Genomic DNA, 17,340 nt, shown 5'->3' with positions numbered 1-17,340 from the left:
CAAGTGCCGAAACTAAGACCCAGGGCAGCCAAATAATATTAAAAAATAAATATGCGGTGAGTACCACAGACACCTTAACTTTGAAGTACCGATGAGGATAATGATATATCAAGAGATTCAAAGTATCTGAAGTATCTCAAACATTAAAACAAAATCTCAGCAGTTCCTACTGGTGACAATCATGGTACTGCTAACATCACCAAGGTTTGCTGTCTACATTCCCAATCGAAGGAAATGCAAACTTTCAGGTAGTGAAACTAAAATGTAACTTTTTTTCCATCAAAGTTTTTGGAGCCACCCTTGAGTTTTGTCCATGGGTAGCCTCATGTTAAGAACCTCAGGGGTACAAAATGAAAAAGATAACCTACAGAATAAGAGAAAATATTTGCAAACAACACAACTGACAAGGTAGTAATCTCCTAAATGCATAAATAGTTTATAGGGCTTAATATAAAAAAAGATATTTTAAATAGGCAGAAGAGCTAAACAGACTTTTCTCCAAAGAAAATATATAGGTGGTCATACAGATGGAAAGATGCTCAACATCACAAATTATTAGAGATATACAAATCAAAAGCTACAATGAAGTATCAGCTCACACTGGTCAGAATGGCCACCATTGAAGTTGACAAGTAATAAATTGAAAAGAGAGTGTGGAGAAAAGGGAACCCATCTACACTGTCGGTGAACTGATACAGCCACTTTGGAGAACAGTATGGAGGTTCCTTAAAAAACGAGAGTTAGCACAATCCCACAATCCCACTCCTAGGCATATAGCCCAAGAAAATCATGGTTCAAAAGGATACATGCACCCCAATATTCATTGCAGCACTGTTTGCAGTAGCCAACACATGGAAGCAACCTCAGTGTCCATCCACAGATAAATGTCCACTAACACAGAGGCTCCATCCAATGAATTTTCACACATCCACTCAAACCGATGTTTACCACCACCACCTGACTCCAGCTTTTACAGATAAATGGATAAAGAAGATGGGGTACATACACACAATGAAATATTACTCAGCCATTAAAACTATGAAAGATGTCATTTGCAGCAACATGGAAGGACCTAGAGATTATCATACCACATGAAGTCAGGCAGAGAAAGACAAATATCATATGACATCACTTACATATGGAATCTAAAATGGTACAAATGAACTTATTTTAAAAAACAGAAAAAGATTCACATACATAGAAAACAGGCTTATGGTTACCAAAGGGGAAAGGAGTGGGGAGACAGATAAATTAATAGGAGTTGGGGATTAACAGAAACACAGTACTGTATATAAAATATATTAACCACAGGATCTACTGTACAACACAAGAAACTATATTCAATATCTTACAATAACCTATAATGGAAAAGAATACATGTACACATATACATACATATGTATATAACTGAATTATACTGAAAATCAACTACACATCAAAAAAATTCTTTAATTAAAAAATTTAAAATCCAAAAACAAACAAAAAAAAAAAACAGAAAAAGAACCTCAGGAGTGAGCAGCTGATACATGACTTGCAGGGCCATGAAACACATTTCCTATCCACAACCCCATCATTCCCTCACCATTTACCATTTACATACATTACACATGATAATATATGTACATTCCAAAGACATCCCACCACCAACACAGGGCCTCCATCCAATGAATTTTCACGCATCCACTCAAACCAGTGTTTAACACCAGCACCTGACTCCAGCTTTTACCTGGAGCAGTGAGGCCCACCCTACATAGCTCACCTCTTCATCCAGCTTCTCACCAGCTCCTGCCACTGTGAGGAAATACACCATCTCTGGGGGAGCCTGAACGTAAACCATCATACTCCAAGTGTACCCAGAACCAGGGGACCAGATGTCAGGACCCTGGCCAGTTAGTGCTAGAGGCTGAGAAATCACCAGCCCTGGGCTTCATGCTCTGTGTGATTTGAGAGTGGGAATAGATATAAAGAAAAACGATACGATCAGCTTTACAGATTAAAGGCTGAAGCTAAGGGACTTCCCTGGTGGTCTCTTTCTTTATGGTTAGCAATCCACCTTCCAATGAAGGGACAGGGGTTTAATCACTGGTCACGGAACTAAGATCCCACCTGCCTCGGGGCAACTAAGTCTGTGTGCCACAAATACTGAGCCCTCGCTCTTCAATGAAAGATCCCACAGGCTGCAGCTAAGACACAGCCAAAAATAAATAAATATTTAAATAAATTTTAAAAAAACAGCTGCAGCTAAGGTGGAAAACCTGGAGAGTAGTTCAAGGTTGAAGAGGTGTGTTCAGTTGCTAAGTCCGATTCTTAATGACCCCATGGACTGCATCACGCCAGGCTTCCCTGTCCTTCACTATGTCCCGGAGTTTGCTCAAACCCATGTCCATTGAGTCAGCTGAAGAAGTGTGCATGCTAAGTCACTCAGTCGTGTCCAGCTCTTTGCAATCCCACAGACTGTAGCCCGCCAGGCTCCTCCATCCATGGCATTCTCCAGGCAAGAATACTGGAGTGGGTTGCCATGCCCTCCTCCAGGGATTATTCCCAATCCTGGGATCAAACCCATGGCAGATTCTTTACAACCAGTGGCACCTCAGAGTATGACTTTGTCTAGAGACAGGGTCTTTCCAGAGGGAATCAAGTTAACAGGAGGTCGTTGGAGTGGGTCCTAATCCAGTATGTCTGGTATCCTTCTAAAGGGGGGGTATTTAGACACGGACACATACCCAGGGAAGCTGGGAAGATATAGGGAGAAGACAATGTCTGGAAGCCAAGGAGAGAGGCCGGGGAGAGGCTCCCTCACAGCCTCAGAAGGAACCAGCCTTGTTAACACTTTGGTTTCAGATTTCTAGTCCCCAAAACTGTGACACAATAAATTTCTGTTGTTTAAGCCAACCAGTGCATGGCACTTTGTCACAGCTGCCCTGGCAAGTTAATAGCATTCAAAGTCACATATATGGCTTGAACACAGGAAGGCCTTCACTCAGAGCCCATCCAACTCCATTTCTTATGTGCCACGCATCACTGTGAAATTACGTTGTAATCAGAGTTGGTTTCTGGTCCCTGGGCAGGAAGGATGATCAACGCCAAGCCTGTCATCAAGAAGGACAGGACTGGATGATGGAGGGGCTCAGGGAATCCTGGGGTCACTGTTAGTGAACCTACCTCCAGCCCATGGGCTTTGGGGGAGCCATCAACTTACCAGGCAGAGATTGCTTTAATTTTTGATTCAAATATTCAGCGAGGAACTCTGGCCTAGAGCAGTGGTTCACAAACTTGGCTGTACAACAGAAGCTCCTGTGGAGCTTTAAGAAAATTCCACCCAAACACGAGCCCCACCCCAGACCAGCCAAATCAAAATCTTGGGGGGTGGGGGCTGGGCCAGAGCAATTTCTAAAAGCTCCCCAGATAATTCTAATGTGTAGCCTGGGTTGAGAGCCTCTGGACCCTATGACCTTTGAAGGCCTTTCCTTCTCAGAATTCGGTGAGAGTGCACTCCGTGTTTATCTTAGTGGTTCTCAGGAGCGTGCTGGGGATTGCCTGGGGCTGGTTTCTAGGTTCAGGCCACAGCCGCCTTTACTGGGTTTGGGTGAATGAGTAATTCTCATGAACAGTGGGACAGTGACAAAGAGGGGAGGAAATTTAAAAAGACTTTTGCCTTTTCATTAAAATATTAATTCAATAAGCTTTGGTTATGAAGCTCCTGAATATTCATTGGAAAGACTGATGTTGAAGCTGAAGCTCCAATACTGTGACCACCTGATGCGAAGAACTCATTTATTAGGAAAGATCTGAGGCTGGGAAAAACTGAGACACGAGGAGAAAGGGGCAACAGAGGATAAGATGATTGGATGGCATCATCAACTCAATGGAAATGAGTTTGAGCAAACTCCGAGAGATAGTGAAGGACAGGGAAGTCTGGCTTGGTGTAGTTCATGGGGTTGCAAAAAGTCAGACATGACTTTACAATAATAAATGAAGCTCCTACATGCCAGGAACTCAAAAATGAACAGAGACCAGTATCTAGACCTCTAGATGCCTAGCCTCATTCCAGAAATAAACAGAGAGCTATTAAAGTGGGAATACCCCAACTGAGGTGTATATGGGAGCAAGGGGTCAAGACACCACCCCTAAAGCAACAGAAGGTGACCCCAAACATGATCTTAAAGGAGAAACAAGAGTGTATTCCATGAGGTCAAAAGAGCATGGAAAGGCTTGATCCATGCTAGGCTGAAATGATTTTGTTCAGGTAGAAATAGAGAAGATAACACACCTGCAGAGACTGAGAAAATGTGAGACCACTGCTCTGTGAATCAGGGATTTAAGAAGGGGTGGCCTGGTTTGGGCAAGGCACTGTCCCACCTCCTTGTTCACTCACTGTCCACCTGGGCCCAGCTCTCTCGGTACCCACAGAGCAGCCTCCAGATCCCATGTCTGCCCGAGGCAGGGGGGTCTCTATATGATCTATGCACCAATATTTAAAAGGGAGCTCTTAATAAGTACATATTTCAGAGCTCCACAAGCTAGAGATTCTGGGCACCTGTATTAGGCATGTGAACTTACCACGGGTTCCCTGGAATTCTGATGGGTAACTCTTTTTTGTTTTGTTTTCAACTTTTTATTTTGTATTGGAGTATATTTGATCAACAATATTGTGACAGTTCCAGGTGTATAGCAAAGTGATTCAGTTACACATATACATATGTCTATTCTTTTACAAATTATTTTCCCATTTAGGTTGTTACACAACATTGAGCAGAGTTCCCTGCGCTATAGAGTAGGTCCTTGTTGGTTATCCATTTTAAATATAGCAGTGTGTACATATCCATCCTAGACTCCCTAAGAACTTCTCTTTTAATAAACACCTAGGAGTAGGGGATAAGCTTGATTCTAGACCAGCAGTTCTATAAATTTAGCATCTCTGATGGGTAATTCTTAACCTCAGGGGCACTCCTGGCTCTGAGCTCCAAACCTGTTTCTGAGGGCAGTCTGCCAGGCCTATGGTCCACCAGCTTTGCCTGCTGGGCCTGCCGACTTAGACCCTCAGCCTCCGTCTCCCACAAGGAGTGCTCACCTGGCTCCCACCTAGAAGGCTGATCCAGGAGCTGGAGTTCTCCCTGAAAGACCCAGCCAGGCCCAGGACCCCTCCAGGTCTCGTCCCTGCTCTCAGCCCAGGGTCTGGCACCAACCTAGCCAAGGGGCTGCCCCAGAGTGCAGACAGACCCCCTGCCCAAGTTCATCACCATGAACCCTCATCCCACAGTGTGGAACTTCAATCTCAGCCTTTCACATAAGCTGCATCTGCACAAGTGCAGGAGCCCTGGGTTTGCTCCCTGGGTCAAGATCTCCTGGAGGAGGAAAAGGCTACCCACTCCAGTATTCTTGCCTGGAGAATCCCATGGACAGAGGAGCCTGGCAGGCTACAGTCCACAGGGTCACAAAGAGTCAGACATGACTGAAGCAACTGAGCATGCATGCACACACGAGGATACAAATGGGGACTTGTTGCATGTCCCGTGTGCTTCATGTGTTAACAGGGCTCCCCACAAAGACCAGGATAACAGGGGTGTAGGGTTCTTTGAACATGGAAGTCATTCCTTCCCTGGCGGTCAACCATCCTGTTCCAGAAGGCAGGCATCCCAGGAGGTGGGCAAGTCCTGGGCTGGAGGGAGGACCTGCAGCGCAGGGAACCAGCCCCACCCACCTGGGCACACCTCCCCTCACTCACAGCTCAGAACTTGACTTAGAGACCACCACCTTCAGACTGTCTTCGGTTCCTGTCTCACAAGGGCCAGTCACTTCAAGCCCTGGCACCAGAAACCAAGCACCCAAAACACATTTTACAGACTTTATTTACCCTAAAATATACCCTGCTTCCAAACCACCAAGGAACCTGGAAATTTACCAGGAAATTGGGCAACTGTAACTTCTCCTGGAGACTCTGGAATCAACACTTCATTAAATGAGAAAAATTTCTGCGAGTCAAAGCTGTCACAGTCCTCAGAAGGATGCGGACAGGGGAAGTGGGTGTTTTTTCTGAGGGCAAGGTGGTTGGCAAATCCTTAGCTAGAAGGATGCTGGCATGTTCCCCAAAGTCAGCCCAGTAAAGGCATTCATACGTCTGCGAGCTGATGGAACACGTCTGTGGCGCAATTCTTCCACCCAGGCTTGGGGAGCCCAGACAGCCCTCGACAGCCACACCCTGTCTTACTCCAATTAAACAGGAATGATTTGTGGGTTCTCGATACAAATGACTAGCAAAGGATCTTCTGGAATAAAATTAAGCCTCTTAACTTAAAACAAACAAACAAAAAAAATGCACTGAGACATCAAAAAGATGAGCTCAAATCCACTGTCAAGAGTTTCCTGCGCACTTTTTCTTTCAACTTGTCTTTCTCCCTTGGGCGATCTCCAGCCTAAGGTTATTGTTACACACAACATTCTTTTCAACTTAGACTTCATCTGTTTCTTCCTATAACACATAATTTTGAAGCACTGGGCTAAGGGAGGCATTTTTACAATGAGCAGGAGAACAGAGTTGCAACAGATAAAAAATGTTGATGCACAGAGGCAGCTGAGAATGGGGAGGAAGAAGGCTGGGTTGATGCTGAATTGGACAAGTGCTCAGGGCTCAGCTCGATCATAATAAAGTACAAAGGAAGGTAGAGGTTTTGAGTAGACTTCATTGCCATGCTTTTTTACCTCGTATCAGTGAAATGTATTGTTGTTGTTCAGTTGCTAAGTTACGTCAGACCCTTTGAGATCCCATGGACTGGATCCCACCAGGTTCTTCTCTCCATGGGACTTCCCAGGCAAGAATACTGGAGTGGGTTGTCATTTCTTTCTCCAGGGGATCTTCCCTGACCAAGGATTGAACCAATGTTTCCAGTTGGCACGCACTGGCAGGCAGATTCTTTACCACAGAGCCATTTGGGAAGCCCATGACATTTATGGGAAGATGCAGCAGATGTGGGCCACAGATCTTCAGGGAGCATGTTAGAGGACAGAGCAGTGGTGGCTGGGGAAAAAGGTGGGTGGGAGAGCATGACTACAAAGCGGTTGCGGCTCAGAGATTTTAGAGGTTTGGAACTAGCGGTGGAATTACAGGAGTCTATTTACATGAGTCTAAATGTGTTCAAACGGGTAAAATTGTTATTACTACTATGTTTTAATATGAAAAAGAAAATAATAAACAACACCACCTCTAGATAGGGGAGAGAAGGGTAACACCCTTCCCCCGTCACATGAGAAGGTCCCCGGATCCTTCCGATCACATGCGGATACTCAGCAAAACTCTCCTCAGGGTGGCGGGCAAGCTTGGAAACCCAGCAACCCAGTGACCATCGCTAAGAGCACCAAAACCCCAGGGAAGCAGCAGAGATGCTGCAGGAGGAAGCTGGCCCCCTAAGTGGCAGATGGAGAGAGGAAGCAGAGAAGGACTTGGAGGGGCAGAAGGAAACTGGCCGACGTGGCAGGAGGACGCTGCCAGAGCAGCAGGGCCGGGGGATGCCTGGTCCCGGCCCAGGCCTGCTGTGAGGGGCCCTGGAGAGGAGCCAGATGTCCCACTTCTCCCCAGGCATCCCTTTCATCAAGGCTTCCATGGGCCGTGGGCCAAGAAAGCCTGAATAAGACCTTTAATTTTCTCAGGGCTTCTCCCTTCTCGGATGGCAAAAGGCCCAGCCCCCAAACCAGTCAAGAGGGCAGGCCCCGATACGGAAGGTGGTACAATGGCCAAACTTGCCTCCCTTCCCACCCCATGAGCTCTCCAAAATGCAGGCAGCTTCCGGATGCTCATCTCAGCCTCCAGGGGTCTTTCTGCAAAGGACCTCACTGGGCACGCGCACAGTGACCGACGCAAAAAGAGTGAGGAAAAGCTGACGCAGGGCAGGCGTCTGTCTGCCCATGGTTCCTTAGGAAACCTGAGCAGCTCAGAGTGAACCTGAGGGGCAAGGCACATCTCTCTAGACCACAAAAAGGGTACAGACCGGGGTCCTGAGGGTCAGTGGTTGGTCCAGGAGCTCCAGGAGTCCACAGTGGTTCCAAGAGAATGGGCTCCAGGGCTTCCCATAGACCATCTGAAAGGCTCCTGTGGGTGGAAGAGGCTGCTGAGGCTGCAGAAGAAATACCAGAAAGAGTTTCTGGTCTCCGGCACAAGCCTCTCTACGGTTCCAGGAATCCCCTTGGCCTTCTGCGGGCGCCTCCTGCTATTTATTTACACAAGGCTGAATCCCACCTTCCAGGGCGCTGCAGAGCCCTCCTCCAACACAAAGCCCGATTGTGCTTCCACCTCCTCACAGCCAACTCGGAGACAGAAACTCGCCGGAGGGAAGACAATTTGTACCAGAGATGGAGACGCGCGCAGATTTAAAGGCACGGTCCTTCAATAACGGCGATCTTTCTTAGGGTGGAAAACCACCTTCAGAGGAAAGACAGGAAGGTGTGGCAGGGGGTGTCTGGTGCCAGGAGGCTCTCCCGCAGGTGAGCTCCGGCTATTCGGTTTTGGAGCATCTCCAAAGAGCCAGGCCTCATGGTAGGCCTGACTGAGAGAGAAATTAGCATGCTGCTCTACTCAATTACCCACTTACAGAGAGGCATGACAACATTTCATTAGAGCAGGACATGCAAATGCAAACCCCAGAGTGTTGTGGGGGTTTTTTTACCCCCCAAAAGGAGACAAGAAACTTTATCATCTCCCAAAACTATGCTAGCCTAACCTAGAGTGATTTTGGCAATTCAGACACAATGATTTTTCTCAGGATTTGCAAGGTGGCGCTTTCTCTCTGTACCCAAACCTCTCTCAGCACAGGATTTGGATAACATTATTTTTATTTTATTTTATTTGTTAATTTAGTTTTGGATGCACTGGGTCTTTGTTGCTGTGTGTGGGCTTTTTCTAGTTGCAGCAAGCTGGGACCAGTCTTTGTTGCGGTGCGAGGGCTTCTCATAGTGGTGGCTTCTCTTGCTGTCGAGCACAGGCTCACTAGTTGCGGCACACGGGCTTAGCTGCCTTGTGGCATGTGGGATCTTCCTGAACCAGGGATCAAATCCATGTCTTCTGCATTGGCAGGTGGATTCTTAACCACCAGACCAACAGGGAAGTCCCAGACTTTATTAAACAGGTTCTTTCTACAGCAAAATACATTTGAAAAGTACTGAAACAGCCCTCAGGAAAGCTGGACCCCGGAGCTCTGGGTAGGTTTCAGCTTCCCACGGAATTTTGCAGATGGTCTTTGGGTACCAAACCCAGAAAGCCAGAGAGGTCCCAGACAGAGGGCAATGGGCGCCTATATTCTAAAGCACCCATGCAAGAGGGGACAAGGCAGCAAAATGCAGCCTGTTCATTGCTCAGCTCCTGGGGTTCTGAGGCCAGGCTAAGGGAACCTCTGGGCTGATGTGGCCGCCAGCTTTCCAGCTGCTGCCCATGAAGCAGGCACTTAAACAGCAGTGAGGCTGGTTCCTTGTTTCTACTTTGGATTGTTATTGTTCTTGCTCAGCCTCTAAGTCGCATCGACCCTTTGTGACCCCATGGACTATGGGATGCCAGGCTTCCCTGTCCCTCAGTATCTCCCAGAGTCTGCCCAAGTTCGTGTCCATTAAATCAGTGATGCCATCCAACCATCTCATCCTCTGTCACCTACTTCTCCTGTCCTTAATCTTTTCCAGCATCAGAGTCTCTTCCTATGAGTCAGCTACTCACATCAGGAGGCCAAAGCATTGGAGCTTCATTCTATCCAATGAATATCCAGGGTTGATTTCCTTTAGGATTGACTGGTTGGACTCCTTGCTATCTAAAGGACTCTCAAGAGTCTTCTCCAGCACCACAGTTCGAAAGCATCAATTCTTCGGCACTCAGCCTTCCTTAGGGTCCTGCTCTCACAACAGTACGTGACTACTGTATACTTTGGATACTAGAGTATGCACCTCTAACCGCCCCCCTCCCCTAGGAGGCCACTCTGCACCTTGCTTACTTCCCGCAGAATGCTTGCTTTCCTCTAACACTTTGTTTTACACTTTGTTTTTAATTTGTTTTTGTCTGTGCTGTGTCTTCATTGCTGTGTGCAGTCTTTCTCTAGTTTTGGAGAGCCAGAGCTACTCTCCAGATGCAGAGCACTGACGTCTGTTGCTGTGGCTGCTGGGCTCCAGAGCTAGGGCTCAGCAGTTGTGGCCCATGAGCTTAGCTGCCTCGCGGCATGTGGAATCTTCCCAGACCAGGGATCAAACCCATGTCTCCTGCATTGGCAGGTGGATTCTTAACCACTGAGCCACCAGGGAAGTCTCACAGTCTCTCACATTCTGATCAAGTTCTCCAGCTTTTCAGCCATCCCTGGAGGCACCAGGCCACATCCACTGTGTACATGGTGAGTAATTACCACCAACTGCACCCCCGTCCCCCCCACCCCATCACCTCCTACGAAGCCCCAGGCCTCCCCTGAGCAGCAAAGGAAGGAGAAAAGAGGGAAAGGCAGGAAAACCAGCAGGGTCTCTCCTGTCCTGACCCATCCAGCTCCCCAGGCCCAGGCAGGCTGACTTGCCACCATCCCTCCTACTCTCCCCTGCCCCCCTCCCCCAGAAGCCTCCAAGCCAGTGCTATGGACCCAACAGGGTGCTGTGAGTCCAAAAAACCCTACAGGTTTCATAGAGTCTCAGGTTCATAGGATCAGGGCTTCTCAGAGACAATGCTCAGGCACTACAGGCCATTTCCAAACTGCAGCCTCAGAATGCAACCACTGGAAGGAGTCCCACAGGCCACCCCGTTCAACGTCTACACTATACTGGCCATGTCTGGGCCACGTCCCCCAAACTCGCAAAGCCCCTCCCACCACCACATGGCCTAGTGGGAGGTAGTGCCCTGTGGGAGGAGCCAGCAAAAGTGGGTTCTACATCAATCCCCACCCCTTGAAGGCTGAGTGGGCTCAGGCAAAGATCTTGACCTCTCTGAGCCCTGATTTCCTCCAGAGTAAAGCAGGAATAACCACTGTGCCCACCAGTAGGCTCATTCTGAGGATTCAGTGAGTCAATATATGCAATACTCCTCTGGGACACTGAAAGCCCTCAAGAAAGAGACTATTACCTCTGCAAAAAAGTACTGCTCAGAAAGAAGAGAAATTCAGGTACCAGTCTTGCTTTGTTTCCCTTTTTTGGCCATGCCGTGCAGCATGTATATCCATCGTGTGTGTGCGTGCTCAGTCACTTCAGTCGTGTCCAACTCTTTGCAACCCCATGGACTATAGTCCACCAGGCTCCTCTGTCCATGGAATTCTCCAGGCAAGAATACTAGAGTGGGTTACCATGCCCTTCTCCAGGGGGTCTTCCCAACCCAGGGATCGAACCCTTGGCTCCTGCATTGGCAGGCGGATTCTTGACCCACTGAGCCACCTGGGAGGCCCTTTTATATGCATGTACTCATATGACATATGCACATAGCCACATATGTTTATGAGCATGCACACACATGCACATGGTTTATTCATGTTTGATATATTACGTTTGTACACCAGGGTTTGGCAGCCTCAGCATTATGAACATTTGGGGCAAGATAATTTTTTTGCTGTGAGGAACTATCCTGTACCTTTTAAGACGTTAAGCAGCATTCTTGGCCTCTACCCACAAGATGCTAGTAGTAACTCCCCGCCACCCCCACCACCAAGTCGTAACAACCAAAAATGTCTCCAGACATTGCCAACTGTCCCCTGGGGGACAAAACTGCCCCCACCGGAGAATTAATCGTGTACACACACCCACACATTCATATGACATGTGCTTTGACAGAGTGACGAGGTAAGCAGGGTGAGAACAGAACTAAATTTCCGTGGACAGAGCCCTTGCAGTGTGCTCATGGAAACTTTACAGGGACTGCGACTGCAAACATACACAGTACTTTTGAGCTTCTTTACATCTGTAAAAACGGTTACTGTGCTCGTAAAGACTGCCCGCAGACTTAATTTGGCTCAGACATACAGAGTCCCATTTAGTGCGTAAAATCACTGGGCCCCAAGGCTCCCCAGCTCCAGTCAAGAATATGCTTGGGAACTCGGCCTGGGGGAGGAGAACACAGGAGGATCCTGTGTACTCTTGCCTCACGTGCTGGCCTTGAGCTCCCTTGAACAGGCCACTGGGGGCCTTGCCCAAGGAAGGGGGCATTTTGTCAAATGTGCAATTCCCTTTTTACTTGATGCGATAGTAGACTGAACTAAATGTCTACCTGCCTGGTTTAGAAAAGCAAGGAGACGGGTGAACAAACTTGAGCATACTGACATGAGACCATATATACACACCTACCTGCCTGGCTAACTGAAGTAAAAGTGAACAGTAACCATAGTGATGGGCAGAGAGGTAAAGTGGAAAAGGGGAGGTGAATGTCTGCTTTAGAGAGGGGTCTGTTTACCCCAGTGTTGAAAAACAAGAATCCTGAACTCCGTCTACTTCATTATGACTTCTTTAACATTTGTTTTTAATTTACCTGAGATCATAATCTCCACTGAGGACCACATGTGAGCCAAACTTGAACTTGAAAACCAAGCTGGGCCTTTTGTTCTGCCTGCGTTAATGAGTACACAAAGAGGCATCTGATTTCTCCCTCCCCCATGGCCTGAACACCAGCTCCCATTTATGTAACTAATAATGTGAGAGGGGGCTGCAGGCTGTCTGGGGATAATGGGCCCAGGGACAGGTATCAGGAAATGAAGGTTCCAATCCCAGCTGATTGGAACTACGTGCCACTGAGACAAGAGATTTCAAAGACTGAGCCTCATCTTTAAAAATATTGACAGTTTTCCTTGCTAGGTGGATGCGCTGAGGACATTCAGTAGCATTATGAAGGTCTATCAGAATTCCAGTTATTCACACTGAAAGTGAAGACCAAGGTATGATTCCCAAAGTGGGTTTGCTAGAGCTCTGGTCCTGTGAGATGCTATTCAGAATGAAAGGATCGACAGACCCTTCACTCATCCAACAAATATTTGTGAAGAGCCTTCTAAACGCCTGGTGCTGGGCTTCCCTGGTGGCACAGTGGCAAAGAATCCGCCTGCCAAAGCAGGAGACATGGGTTGAATCCTTGGTCGGGGAAGATCCCACAGGCTGAGGAGAAACTAAGCCCATGCACCACAACTATTGAGCCCGTGCTCTAGAGCTTGTGTGTGTGTGTGTTAGTCATTCAGTTGTGTCCGACTTTTTGTGATCTCACAGATTGTAGCCCACCAGCTTCTTCTATCCATGGACTTCTCCAGGCAAGAATACTAGAGCGGGATGCCATTCCCTTCTCTAGGAGATCTTCCCAACCCAGGGATCGACCCGGGTCTCCTGAGTTGTAGGCAGATTCTTTGCCATCTGAGCTACCAGGGAAGCACTGGTCTAGAGCTTGGAAACTGCACTACTGAAGCCCACATGGTCTACAGCCCGTGATGTGCAACAAAAAGAAGCCAGTGCAGGGAGAAGCCTGAGCACCGCAGCTAGAGAGAAACCCCACTCTTCAGAGACAAGCCTGTGTAGCAACAAAGATCCAGCACAGCCAAAAATAAATAAATGAAAACACATAAACGCCTGGTGCTAGAATCCCATAGAAAACAGGCCCCTTCCCCAAGTTCTTCAGTGAGGTGAGGCTCCAAAGAAGACAGCGCCTATTGGATCACTGTGAAGTCACATATTTACCAGCAGAGCAATGTGCTCAAGTACAGGGAGCTCAGCATTTGCACCAGGGACCACATCTAAGGCTGGGAGCCAGGGACTATGAAGTGAAATGTGTGCATGGGGTGAGGGACACTGGGTGGATGGTAGTATTCCAAACACAAGGAAAGCCTTGGTCAAATAAGCCAGAGGACTCTTGCATAGCACATTCCCCCCTAAGAGACCACACCGGCATGTTAAAGTCTTGCAGAAATGAAGCAATAGTACTACCTCTTAACATCCCTAGGATGTTACTCTGCGAAATGCTGATAGAGGCTCTATTGTTCCCAAAGCCTGTAAGAAACTTCAGCATAAAACAAAAGCTCTTGTTTGTATAATTGGAAAACTACCATGTGTCCTCTCAGAAAAGCCAAAATACCTTAGAGTTGCTAATGTAATTCTAAAGTATTTTCCTTGGCAAAGGCCTATGAAAACATATGGCTTCTACAACTGCTAACATACCCCCAGTATTACAGATGAAGGAAAGTCCACAGCTACATACCAGTGGGAACTCTGTCTCCAGCACAGACATCTGCTTCATTTTTAAAAGAATGTACAGCCTTAAACTGGGATGAACTGAAGAAATCTTCACAAAAAGTAGCATTAAGGGACTTCCCTGGTGGTCCAGTGGCTAACACTCCATGCTCCCAATGCAGTGGGCCGAGGTTCAATCCCTGGTCAGGCAACTAGTTCCCACATGCCGCAGCTAAAGATCCTGAGCGCCACAGTGAAGATCCCAGTGCAGCCAAATGATTTTTTTTTTTTTAAGGAAAATTAAAAGGATCAACCACCAGTGGTCAACTTATCAAAGATCACACCCAGGACTCCCCTGGTGGTCCAGTGGTTAAGAAGCTGTCTTCCAAAGCTGTTGATGCAGGGCTGATCCCTGGTCAGGGAACTAAGATCTCACACGCTTGCAGGCAACTAAGTCTGCAAGCCACAACTAGAGAGAGCCCTTGTGCTCTAGGATGGCAGTCCCCAACCTTTTTGGCGCCAGGGACCAGTTTCCTGGGAGACAATTTTTGCACCCATCCCGAATGATTTGGGGATGATTCAAGCACAGTAGGATTCGTGCTCCTATGAGAATCTAATGCCACTATTGATCTGACAGGAGGCGGAGCTCAGGTGAAAATGCTAGGGATGGGGAGCAGCTATAAACGAAGCTTCACTTGATCACCTGCTGCTCACCTGCTGTGCAGTCCAGTTCCTAATGGGCCCCTCATCAGTACCATGGCCCGAGGGGGGGGGGATACCCCTGCTCTAGAACCCACGCACTACAACTAGAGAGCCCTCATGGCTCAAATCCTGAGCCCCCACCCCCTGAACGCTGCAACTAAGACCTGACATAATCAACCAAACAAATATAAATAAATATTTTTAAAAAAAAACAAAGATCACACCTGAGCTCTTTTTGTGCCTAGCACAGCCATGGCTCAGGGTCCCAAGAAGCACCTGAAACTTGTAGCAGCTCCAAAACATTGGATGCTGGAAAAATTGACCAGTGTGTTTGCCCCTCAACCATCTGCCGGCCCCCACAAGCTGAGGGAATGTCTCCCCCTAATCATTTTCCTAAGGAACAGACTTAAGTATGCCCTAACAGGAGATGAAGAAAAGAAGATTTGCATGCAGCGATTCATTAAGATCGATGGCAAAGTCCGCACAGATATAACCTACCTGCTGGCTTTATGAACGTCATCAGCATTGATAAGACTGGAGAGAATTTTTGTTTGATCTATGACCCCAAGGGTCGCTTTGCTATTTATCATATTACATCTGAGGAGGCTAAGTATAAATTGTGCAAAGAAAGATATTTGTGGGGACAAAAGGAATCCCTCATCTGGTAACCCAGGATGCTCGTACCATCTGTTACCCTGATCCCCTCATTAAGGTGAATGACACCATTCAGATTGACTTGGAGACTGGCAAGATTATTGATTTCATCAAATTTGACACTGGTAACCTGTGCACGGTGACTGGAGGTGCTAACCTGGGAAGAACTGGTGTGATTACAAACCGGGAGAGACATCCAGGCTCTTTTGCAGTAGTTCATGTATGTGTAAGATGCGAACGGCAACAGCTTTGCCACACGGCTCTCGAACATTTTCGTTATTGGCAAAGGCAACAAACCGTGATTCTCTCTTCCCCGTGGAAAGGGTATTCACCTTACCATTGCTGAGCAGAGAGACAAGAGACTGGCAGCCAAACAGAGCAGTGGATAAAATGATCTCTATGTGATGTGTCTGGAAAAGTCTTTGTACTTAATTAAAGATAATACCAAATGATTAATAAAAGCAAAAAGATCATACCTGAAAGTTCTCAAAAGTGAATGATAAATTTCCCTTGTTAACCTAACAATGTCCAGGAGGAAGCCAGATTTTTGCTGTTTATTTTATTATATATGATGTGCTAAAATGAGGGAAGTGCAGTTACACAAATAACCATATAGTACAGATTTTGTGTACAAGGCACTGTGCTAGGGGCAACAGTGATCAAAAGGGAAATATGACAGCCAGGATTGCTAAGCATATGGGTTTTACAAAACCAGCAATCCAAAACTGAACACAAGTTCATACAAGGAATGGTACAATACAGAGACTAAATTTCATAGGGGCTAGGGAGACCTGAAAAGCCAAGGCCACCAAAGTTGATAACGAGGTTACCTTAACAAAGTCCTTACTACGTACTCAGTATGTAGTACTTTGCAACTGTGAGGCAGGTCCTAGGAATATATAAAAATATGGCCTCGGCATTCAGTTGTTCAGTTTCAGCTTCAGTCTTCAGAAGACCTGTAATTCTGCCTGATGGATGAGCATGTGGTCACAGAGGTGACCAATACATCTAATTACTGTCACAACGTGAGAAACAGAGAAATGAAGCATGTTTGGATTTGCTGTCATTATCTGAACAAACCCTCTCAAAAACAGGGAGGCATTCCACATGCAATCTGGGTGGAAATCTTGTGAGCTTTATCCAGTGAAATGCTAACGACTGGAAGAAATAGATAAGCATATATTTTATTGAAAGGATATAAGCATGAAAGATAGAAAACAATTCTAATGTACAACTAAAATTACTAAATAGGAGGATTAATTAACAACATTATTAAGAGGACATTAAAAATGGAGACCATTAGGACTTTCCTGGTGGTCCAGTGGTAAAGAATCCACCTTTCAATGCAGAGGACGTAGGTTCGATCCCTGCAGAGGGGAACTAAGATCCTACATGATAAGGTGCAACTGACCCTGCAAGCCAGCACTAGAAAGCCTGCCTGCCACAACTACTGAGCCAGCATGGTACAACCACCGAGCCAGGCATCACAACTACAGAGTCCGTGTGCCGCACGGAAAGATCCTGCAATGAGAAAGATCCCACACGCCACGACTAAGACCCCATGCAGCCAAATAAATAAATAAATACACACACACACAAGGAGAACATTACATACTTTTAGTACAAAAGAAGTGACTATGTGTTTTAAAATCACAGCTATTACATTCTACTTTCAAATTCTACAGATTAGTTAATGCACTCATAACATTAAACAGAACACCCTTTAGGAGCTTTATATGCACCCTTAGCATTCAGACTATGGTCTCTAAATAACATCTTTCACTGAAAAGAAGCGGAGATCCTAGAAATATCTGGCCCCAGGTCTATGGCAGGAAATCCACAAGATGAACC

The 17,340-nt window shown here is 46.8% G+C and overlaps 1 protein-coding gene and 1 pseudogene across 2 annotated transcripts in view; one reads left to right on the top strand and one right to left on the bottom strand.

Moving 5' to 3' along the window:
- Positions 1-17,340, bottom strand: part of TCF7L1 (transcription factor 7 like 1) — a 191,854-nt gene that overhangs the window by 157,670 nt on the left and 16,844 nt on the right. The window lies entirely within an intron of this gene.
- On the top strand, positions 15,064-15,886 carry LOC121819035 (small ribosomal subunit protein eS4-like; annotated as a pseudogene).

Source organism: Ovis aries, chromosome 3 (assembly GCF_016772045.2).
Source record: "Ovis aries strain OAR_USU_Benz2616 breed Rambouillet chromosome 3, ARS-UI_Ramb_v3.0, whole genome shotgun sequence".
Lineage (NCBI taxonomy): Eukaryota > Metazoa > Chordata > Mammalia > Artiodactyla > Bovidae > Ovis > Ovis aries.
This window is presented reverse-complemented; position numbering and strand designations above follow the sequence as displayed.